Below are 9,915 nucleotides of genomic sequence, written 5' to 3' on the forward strand. Positions count from 1 at the left end.
ACACACACACACACACACTTACAGAGAGACACACACAGGTATGAAACTACAAACCATTGGAGATCCCTATCTAGCGATTGCACCTCTGGGGATTTAACCAGATGCATATCAAAACTATACAAAAGACAAGTTGCATCTACATCAAACATGTGTATTCATTCCTTGTCATTAATCCCCCCAAATTCAATATACCCATGATTTGCATGGCGCTTACATTGTATGGAGCATTCTAAGAGATGTAGAGATGACTGAAAGTATCTGAGAGGATGTGTCTAGATTATTTGCAAATACTATACCATTTTTTCTGAACAGTATAGCACTCAAGGGGTCCTGAACATATCTCAGACAGATACTGGGGGATAACTACATTTATTTAGAAGAAAATGAGGAATCTTGAAGCTAAAGTTATAGGGAATTGGCCTCTCTGGTTTCAACCTTTGCACTCTGCATGGTAATTGTGGGTCATCTTGCCATCTCCTTTAAACTGTGAACTCCTTCAGAGCAGAGAACTCCCTGGGCATCTTTGCATCCCTGTTCCTGGTGGAGAGGCTGGGTGAGTTGACTGGTAACATAAATGGTTCCCGTGGAGGTGAAAAAGAACCTTGTTTCTTGAATCGGGGCCTGACTTTAACGGTATCTGCCACTGGTCTGTGGTATTACCCAAACACAAGGAATTTAATGTCTTGGGGATTAAAAGGCATTAGATGAATTACCCATGTGGCATAGCCAGGGGTAGCATGAGTAGACCAAAAAAGGCTTTTCTTCATAAATACTCCCTTCGTTCTTCTCCAAGCCCTGAACTTTATTGCCTTTTGTCAGTAACATTCTCGAAGGCTGGGATCCAAGCCAGAAAATGATGCTGTTGTCTGTGAATACATGAACTTATTTAGCTCTGCGGCTTGGTTTTAGAACCAAGATCAATGTTTTAGATGAAATATTTTCCCTGCAACTCAGGAGTTCAGATCACTTAATTGATCTTTTAACCCTCATGTTTGTCTAAAGGTCAGAAGGTACATCTATAAGGTGGCACTGTTGTGCTTGAGCTGAGTCCAGGGTCTGCAGATGAGGATGGGAGAGTGCTGTTTGTGCTATTTAAGCCAATCGATGTTATTATTTTAAAGAAACTGACTTCCTTCCTTGAACATCCAAGTATATAATCAATGAATAATTCATCTCCTTTAAATATTTACTAAAGGTAGGTGCTCTCTGAGAAACGTAAGTCATCTAAGAACTGAATGCCTTTGGGTTTCACCAGTACCATGAATCATAGAGACTCTGTCCACTGCCTTCAGTCATCTGTCTAGTGTCCACAACAACCTTGGAAGCTGGGAAACAGCATCTTCATTTTAAAGATGGAGGAGTAGCACAAGGAAGGCAGTCAAATAAGTCATCCAAAGTCACAGGAGCCAGTAGATTCTAGAGTTGCATTCTCTCTTTTGCATGCCACTACTCCCTCTATCGGGGAAGAAACTGCTGGCTACCATGGCACTTCTCTCAAAGAACCACAACCCCTAGAGCATCCTTCTGGATAGTATGTTTCTCTTTACTATTTGTTTGTAGCCCAAGGTTTTTTTATACAGTAACCTGGTCTGATTCCATATGCCTATTCAAAGATAGGACCCCCCCCCAAAAAACCACTTCCTGGTCTTTTAATTTGAGTCATGTATAACTAAGAAAGATACTTGGGTTACAATCTATGAAGTTCTTTGGAAAATACTTGTTTTGTGATCACCCAGCTTACCCTGGTAGTTGCTAACAGTTGCTCCTGCAATTTGTTACAGGGAGTCACTGCTCTTCTTAAATGGAAGTCACCTGACAAGGAGAAGGAACCACAGCTAATGTTACCCTTCAGCCAATGCTGACTACATGTCAAGGATTATGCCAAGACCAGACAGATTTTAATTGAATCTCGAAAATCTTCTGAGGTATTGACATCTTCCATTAAATTGAGAGGACTTTCAACCTGAGGCCTCCTAAGATAAAAGAAGTAAGTTGTTCAATATCATTCAGATAGTAAGTAACCAAGACAGCCAGGACTTAAAGCAGTGGCCAGTCAGTCATACAGCAGATGCAGTTACCCACTACATTTTGAAGGGTCAATAAGAGTCACTAAGTACCAGCCAGATCTTAGAGGCGAATCTATACCAAAGCAATGGGCATTCACTCACTCATTCATTCATTCACACAGACACAAGTCTCTTTGTTTGCAGAGGAGTTACTGCTCCTCTTTTCTATTGAGTTGACCTCTTCATCATCCTTTAAGTGTTGTTTTTAAGATTCACATCCTGAGCTAGGCAGACTGCTCAGTCAGTAAAGTGCTTGCATTATAAACATGAGGGTATGAGAAACACACCCAGAAGCCACATAATAAAACCAGGCACTGTGGCACTTGGAGTTTTGGGGGTTTGTTATTGTTGTGGTCTTGTTGTTTTGTTTTGTTCTGATTTTTAAAATTTGGGTTTAGTTTATTTAAAGTAGATTATTTTTCTAATACAATATGCCTTGATTATAGTCTCCCCTCCCTCTTTTCCTCTCAGTTCCTCCCCACCTCCCTTCCCATCCGGATCCACTCCTTTTCGGTTCTAAGAGATAACAACCAAACACGACAAAATAAGATGTAATAAGATAAAACAAAGACATCACTTTAAAGTTGTACAAGGCAAATGAACAGAATGAAATGAGCCCCAAGAGCAGGCACAAGAACCAGAGACCTATTTGTTCACAAACTCCAGAGTCCAGTGAAAGTGCTAAGCTTTGCACTATAACATATACACAGAGGACCCGGTACAGACCTCTGTAGGCTCTGTGCTTACTGCTTCAGTCTCTGTGAGCTCATGTGAGCCTTTCTTAGTTAATTCAGAGAGCCTTGTTCTCCTTCTCCATTCCCTCTGGCTCTTACACTCTTTCTGTTTCATCTTCAGTTGGGTTCCCTGAGCTCTGAGGAGAGGGATTTGATGGAGACAATTCATTTAGAACTGTATGTTCCACAGTCTCTTTGTGTAATTTCTGGTTGTGTGTCTGTATGTTCCCATCTACTTCAGGAGTAAGCCTTTTTGATGATAGCTGAACAGGGCACTAATCTATGAGAATAGGAGAATATCACTAGGGGTCATTTTATTGCTACTTTTTGTAAGACCACTAGTGTTTGGTTTCACCCTAGGTCTCAAAGCTATCTAGTCTCTAGTCCTTGGTCACCCAGTGTCAGGTGGGTATGGTTTCTGTCTTATGAGGTATCCTTAAGTCAGATCAGACATTGGTTGGCTACTCCCACAGGTTCTATGCCATTGTTGCCCAGCACGTCTTAGAAGCAGGACAGATTGTAGGTCAAAGGTTTTGTGCCTGAGTTGGTGTTTATGTTTCTTTTTTTTTTTTCAACATAATATCTTTACTGACTCTTTGGAAATTTCACATAACACACCCCAATCATTCTTACTTCCCAGACCTCCCAGATCTGCCCCAACCATTATGACTCCCCCAGAACAAAATAAAAACAAACAAACAAAAAACACATGTCCAATACATTGTCAAATTCCTACAGGCTAGCCCCTTTGAAAAAACCTGAGCCCTCCCTCACCTGAACCCCTGCCAGAAGCCATTAGTTGTGGAGAGCTACATGTCATCAGCATCCTTATCACATTTTTTTAAAAAATTATTTATTTTTGTGTAAGTGAGTACACTTTTACTGTCTTTAGACACACCAGGAGAGGACTTCAGATCCCATTACAGATGGTTGTGAGCCACCATGTGGGTGCTGGGAATTGAACTCAGGACCACCAGAAGAGCAGTCAGTTCTCTTAACCACTGAGCCATCTCTCCAGCCCCCTTATCACAATTTTAAAGTGTTTTCTTCAACAGCTTCCTCTCTAGGTTGTTACTTTTGAGGGGTGGGGTGGGAGTAGGGGTTGTCACAGAAGCCTTCTATGATTCTTATTCTCTACTGTGCATCTGGAGTTGTCAATGCCACTGCAAAAGTAACTTCCCTACCCTTTACAATCAGTGGGAACACAGATCATGGTCATCCATGTGGTTTCTGGAGACAGCAGGACCACATGGCTACTGGCATCAGCACAGGCCACAGACACTGTTTTAATGTTTGGCCATAGGGAATGACACTATTAAGAGCTGTGGTCTTGTTGGATGAAGTAGGTTTGACACCTTCCCCCCAGACTCATGTGTTTGAATTCTTGGCCCATAAGGAGTGCTGCTATGTGGAGGTGTGGCCTTTGCTAGAGTAGGTATGGCCTTGTTGGAGGAAGTGTGTCACTGTGGGGCCAGACTTTAAGGTCTCCTATGCACAAGTTATGCCCAGTATGTCTCAGTCTTCTTCTGCTGCCTGTGGATTGAGATGTAGAACTCTCAGCTTCTTCCCCAGCACCATATCTGCCTGCATGCCACCATGCTTCCCACCATAATGACAATGGACTAAACCTCTGAAACTGTAAGTCAGCACTAATGAAATGTTTTCCTTTCTAAAAGTTGCTGTGGTCATGGTGTCTCTTCACAGCAATAAAACCCTAACTAAGACAGACACCTATATGGTCTCCAAAGGTAGTCTGGTCCATGAACATCAACATGGCTTCAGGAGGAAGCACAGACCATGACGATCTGCCTTTGGTGGCAATATGGAGTAGGGATATCAACATAACCTCAGGCCACAGTGGGACTACAGACTCCAACATGAACTCAGGTGGCAGCACAGGCCACTCACATCAACATGGCCCCGAACATCAGCATGGTCTGTGGACATCAACACAACTTCAGGCTGTGACACAAATCACTGGGCATCACCATGGCCGTTGGTGGTAAATGGGCCTCTTTTGGTAGCCTGTGAGTACTTTCCTGTGCCAAAAGGGTGAAGGGTCCATGTAGGCTCTAGCTCAACTTCTGTATGTTCAATGTGTTGTGTAAGTTTTGTCCTTGGCAATGAATTACTGCAGTCAGTTTGTAGAGAATAATCCATTATTGTAGCAACAGCCTGGGTTGCTTGGGGGTTTCCATGGGATCCCCTTGGCTAACAACTCTATTGAATGCAATCTAGTCCTGGTACTGGGAGATTTGTTTGGTGATAAGATATGGCCAGTTAGGACTCTGTCACCACCATTATTAGAAGAATTGTGTTGGAAGTGATGAGAATTGCACTGATCTATAGATTGCTTTTGGTAAGATGTCCAGTTTTACTATGTTAATCCTACTAATCCATGAGCATGTGAGATCTTTCCATCTTCTAAGATCTTCATTTTTTTCTTTAAAGACTTGAAGTTTTACCACACAAGACTTTGCTTGGTTAGTTACCCCCAAGATATTTTCTATTATTGGATGCATTTGTGATCCCAGCACCCTGGAAGCAGACACAAACTGGGGCTTGCTGGCTAACAGCCCAGCCTAATGGATGAGCTCCAGGTCAGTGAGAAACCATCTAAAAAGTGGATAGTGTTTGAGGAATGACACCTACAGTTGTCCTCTGGCTCCCATGTGTACCTGCACATGCAAACACACATACACACAAAGACTTACCTCCAACTGAAGTCTTCCTAGCCTGGCAAGATGATTTGAAGCCTTTATAATTCTCTGTGCATTATACCCAGGACTTGTTTAGTTTCATAGGACAAGAATCATGAAATCACAATGCATTAAATCAAGGATAATCAAGGGCAGAAATTGAAATTTAACAGAGGACCAAGAGTTAACATTTCTTCCCCCCCCCTTCTGGTTTTGATTTCTTTTTTCTGGATACTTAATAAAGTTGAATCACATCCATTATTGCTCTAAACTTAATCCAAGCATCCATGTTTTATTTCTTTAGGGTATACAATCTCACCCCCAATAGATAGGCCAAGGTTCTAACAACTGCAAACCACCATAGCTTCAATTCAGCTCTGACCTGCTGAGCCTCATATACACCATCCCCCCAAGGTTATAGCCAGCATAAAACTGAGACCAAATAGTGCTGACCCAAATGCCAACTGCTGCCATCATGTCAGGACTCAGCTTAATTGGCAATGTGTGTTTATTTGAGCTATTTTTGCTTATACAGTCATTGTTGAGGTCATATCACACAAACATTATATTAATAACTCATGACGAAACTTAGAGATGTCCATTTCTTGCACACAAGAACAGGAAGTCAGCAAGATGCTAGTATCCACATTGCACCTGAGGTGAGCCAAAGCCCAGAAACATAGTCACCTCAAGGTCATACCAGATAGTGTAGGGCATGACTTTGATGTCAATATCCTTTGCTCTGTGTCACACCAAGTCTCCTGAGGAACGAGTTTTGTTAAAAAGAAAGAAAGAAACTAACTAGACCTGATAGCTTCAGCAATTCCATTATAGATTTACACTTCAGTTTACAAATTAGCCTCGCTATGGTGTAATGGATTTTACATGCTCAATCAATATTCCTGTAAATGGTATTTCCAAGGTGCTTATATCAGAGTTATTCTTTATATTATACTGTTTGTTGTCTGTTACTTAATTACTGGCCAACTAACACATGGAAAGAGATGATTGCTCTCGAGTCTTTTAGAAATGGGACTGTGGATATCTTATTAACATTTCAGTTCAAACCTTTTTGTTTACAAATCTCAAGACCTAGAAACCTTAGTCCTTGAAGAGAACTAAAGAAAAGCTATATGATGACATCCAAGGGCCACTGCGATTCTTCAGTGCTGGACTCCAAGGACTAGGGAGCCAAACCAGGCTTCCCACAAACTGCTTTGATGCCAAACAAGTAGAATATCCCTTCATGATTTCTGTGGAACAAACTGCTTGTTATATGAATAGGTGGGCTTTAATTATAGGCGATATCCATTTCTCCAGTCAAGGGTTATGGTGGGCTTGTATTTACAGTGGAGAATGAGTATCCCAGTGGCTCCTGTTGCCCTCTCATTGCTACCATGAGATACATCCCAATGTTTCCTACAATTGTTTCTAGAAAGCCTGGGGTGGCTTCTCTGCCACTCCAGGCTTCTGTGCATCTCCCTAACAGCCATTGTCATAGAAGCCCTTGTAGGAGTTTCAACTAAACAATGTCAGCGTTGTGGCACATCCTCTGGTGCCTGTTGGGGGAACTATGAGGCAGTTGTTACCTGCTTTGACCCCAGAGTCACTAGAACCCACTGGAACTGCTGTTCTACCTCTCCTCCTGTTTACTATTGCTTCCACTTTCCCCAGTGCACTCTCCACTGATGCCTGAAGTCCTACTGAGATGTCTAAACCACTCTGCTAGAAGAACAAAATGCTTCTGTGCCTTTGGGAGCCTCCCCAAAGGTAAATTCAAAGCAGTCGTGCCTTGTGTTCCAAAGGTCACGAATGTGAGACATGGTAGAGCTTCTGAGCCCTCACCTGCATTGATGACAGTACCAGAAGATGAGCTATGTTTCAACCACTCCTGCCTCAGGAACAAACCTGTGCTGGAATCACTGTTTTACAGACAAATTCTCAAAGTATTTAATGGCCCTTCAAGTAGACATCTCCCACCAGATCCACTCACTAGTCCTTGACCTGTGAGTGAGTTCAAGTTGGGAAAGTGATTACTCTCCAGCTGTTATCCTAGGGACCAAGAAAAGTCAACCTAGTTGTCTCCTGCATCCCACTAGAGTACATAGAGCAGGTCGTCGGGACACTGGATTGATTGAGTGATAGAGTGTGTGAGCGGACTGATTCTCCTCACCAGAGGGGATGTCAAGGGATTTCCAACTACACCCTTGTTTCCCATTCCAAACACATCATGGAGGAAACAGAAAATCCAGGCCAGCAAAATACCTATGTCATGGGATAGCCTGTACTGCCAGCAAGTGTGGGTCACTTCCAGTGACCTTCTAGGCCCATGCTAAGTCATGACATCTTCTTGGCCCTATCTTGGTGGTATCTTCTCAGTGGCTGCTAAAATACTTAGAGTAAAAACTAGGAAAGCAGCCCTAACTGTGTGTCTTTGCACTTATAGAGGTCGCATGAAATGCTTAAGCTATGAAGATGCAGACACAAAGAAGATTTCCAAAATCTTCTTTCGGAAATTTCTCTCTCTGTCTTTAAGATTTATTTGTTTTATGTCTATGAGTGGTTTTGTCTGCATGTCTATGTGTCAAATCTGTTTGCCATGGTCCCTGTTGACTGCAAAGAACTTGAGGATGGTATGATCTCTGAGGGGATAAACTCCATCTTGGAAACCATTCCAGAAAGGGATAAATCAGGCCTAAACAAGTATAAAAAAAAAATAGAAAACAACAACAACAACATGCTGGCTCCGGTGTTTCTTGCTTCCTGTTTCCTTCTCAGCTCAGGCTGGGAACACCTGCCGCCAAACCTCTGTTCCATAGAGCCACAGCCATGGCTTCTCTGACATGGAAAAATTACCAAGAAGGCAAATGCCCATCCCCCTTCAAATGTGTTAGCGCCCGGTTCACGTTGCTTACGGGACAAAGGAAAAGCATATAACCAAAATGGTGACATCATGTCATGTTACTGGAGGAAACCCAGTCCTCAGCAAAAGATGGCTTAGTCCGATGGAGAGAGGGAAAATTCACGGGCACAGAGGAAAAGGCAGAAGCCTGGCAGACAGAGGCTGGGTCTTTTGTCCCTGTTCTTAGCATTCATATTGATTCTCTAATGTGCTTCGGATACTGTGGGTTAGTTGCCTCCTTCATCCGTGCAGGTAGTACCTTCTGAAGCGGGTTATTGTCCTTCCAGATACAGGCACTGAAGCATTTTGCCAAATTGTTTAGGCTGCCACTGAAACTTACAAAAAAAAATGTCTGAGCGCTTCTGAAAAAGTCCTTGAATCCTGAGTACATTAGTCAAGACTCAGTAGCGAGAGACAGAAACCAATCAAACTCTCGCAATGGATTTAAACATACCCAGAGAAAGCAGTTCTAACTAATGTCCTGCATAGCTGCATTGATGCACTGTGAAGCCCTGGGGACTAACTCTCCCTCTTCCGTAGTCTTCTTAACTCTGTTCATCTCCGTTTTATTCTGCATGTCAATCTCTTTTCTGTTTTCCTTCAGAGCCGGTGCTGGGAAGGTGACTACCAAGAGTCGGCACCAGCATTGGTATTTACTCCATAATCCCAGAGAAAGGGGGCCTTTCTTTGTTAGAATCTAACTTCACAGGGGGGAGCTTAGGTCACTCTGCCCCTCCTTGAACCAGTCACCACTGTGGGGCAGTTGAGTTCTGTGAAAGGACACAGGCACTCACTAGAAACGGAATATAATAGAACTAGGAGGTGAGTAAATTCTAGGCAATCCCTTTATGGGCATGGAGTCCACCATGCTAATTGAAATGTTTATTTCCTTTTGTTTCAAGGTCTCTCTGTTCCCAGAGGTATACTTGTGGAAACGGGATCAGAGAGATAGGACCCAGTGGCTAGCAGTTTTCTTTTTAAAACTAAGAAGTATGTTGTTCAAATAGAGTGATTGAAATCTTCTAAGGTTTTTTTTTGTTTTGTTTTGTTTTGCTTTGTTTTAAGGAGACTGTAACTCACCCTGACGATGTCCTTGCCAAAAACATTTCACTCAAATTTAATCATGAAAAGTGGATGTGAGAATTCAAAAAGTCTTAGCTGGTTTGTCTAGACATGCAAATTTCATAAAAGACACAGCCTAATAGACTGAAGAATCACTCCACAGTTAAAGTTAAAATGAAACTGGATTTTTCAGGACAATATAGGCACTTTAGTACTGGTACCCTTATAGTATATAAAGATGGCATGCCAAGGCCTCCTGAGTGTGACCATGGCAATGTAGAAAATGTCTTTGTTCTTAGGAGATACATACTGAAGGACTACCGGGACTTGTCAGAATGATACAATTAACTCTAAAATGATTGGGGGTGGGAATGCCCCCACAGGTGTTGATGGGTTTTGAGTCGCGGCAGAAAGCGTCTGCAGACACCAGGCCCAAGCAGTTTCATGTGTAA

This window comes from Mastomys coucha, unplaced genomic scaffold, assembly GCF_008632895.1.
Source record: "Mastomys coucha isolate ucsf_1 unplaced genomic scaffold, UCSF_Mcou_1 pScaffold4, whole genome shotgun sequence".
NCBI lineage: Eukaryota > Metazoa > Chordata > Mammalia > Rodentia > Muridae > Mastomys > Mastomys coucha.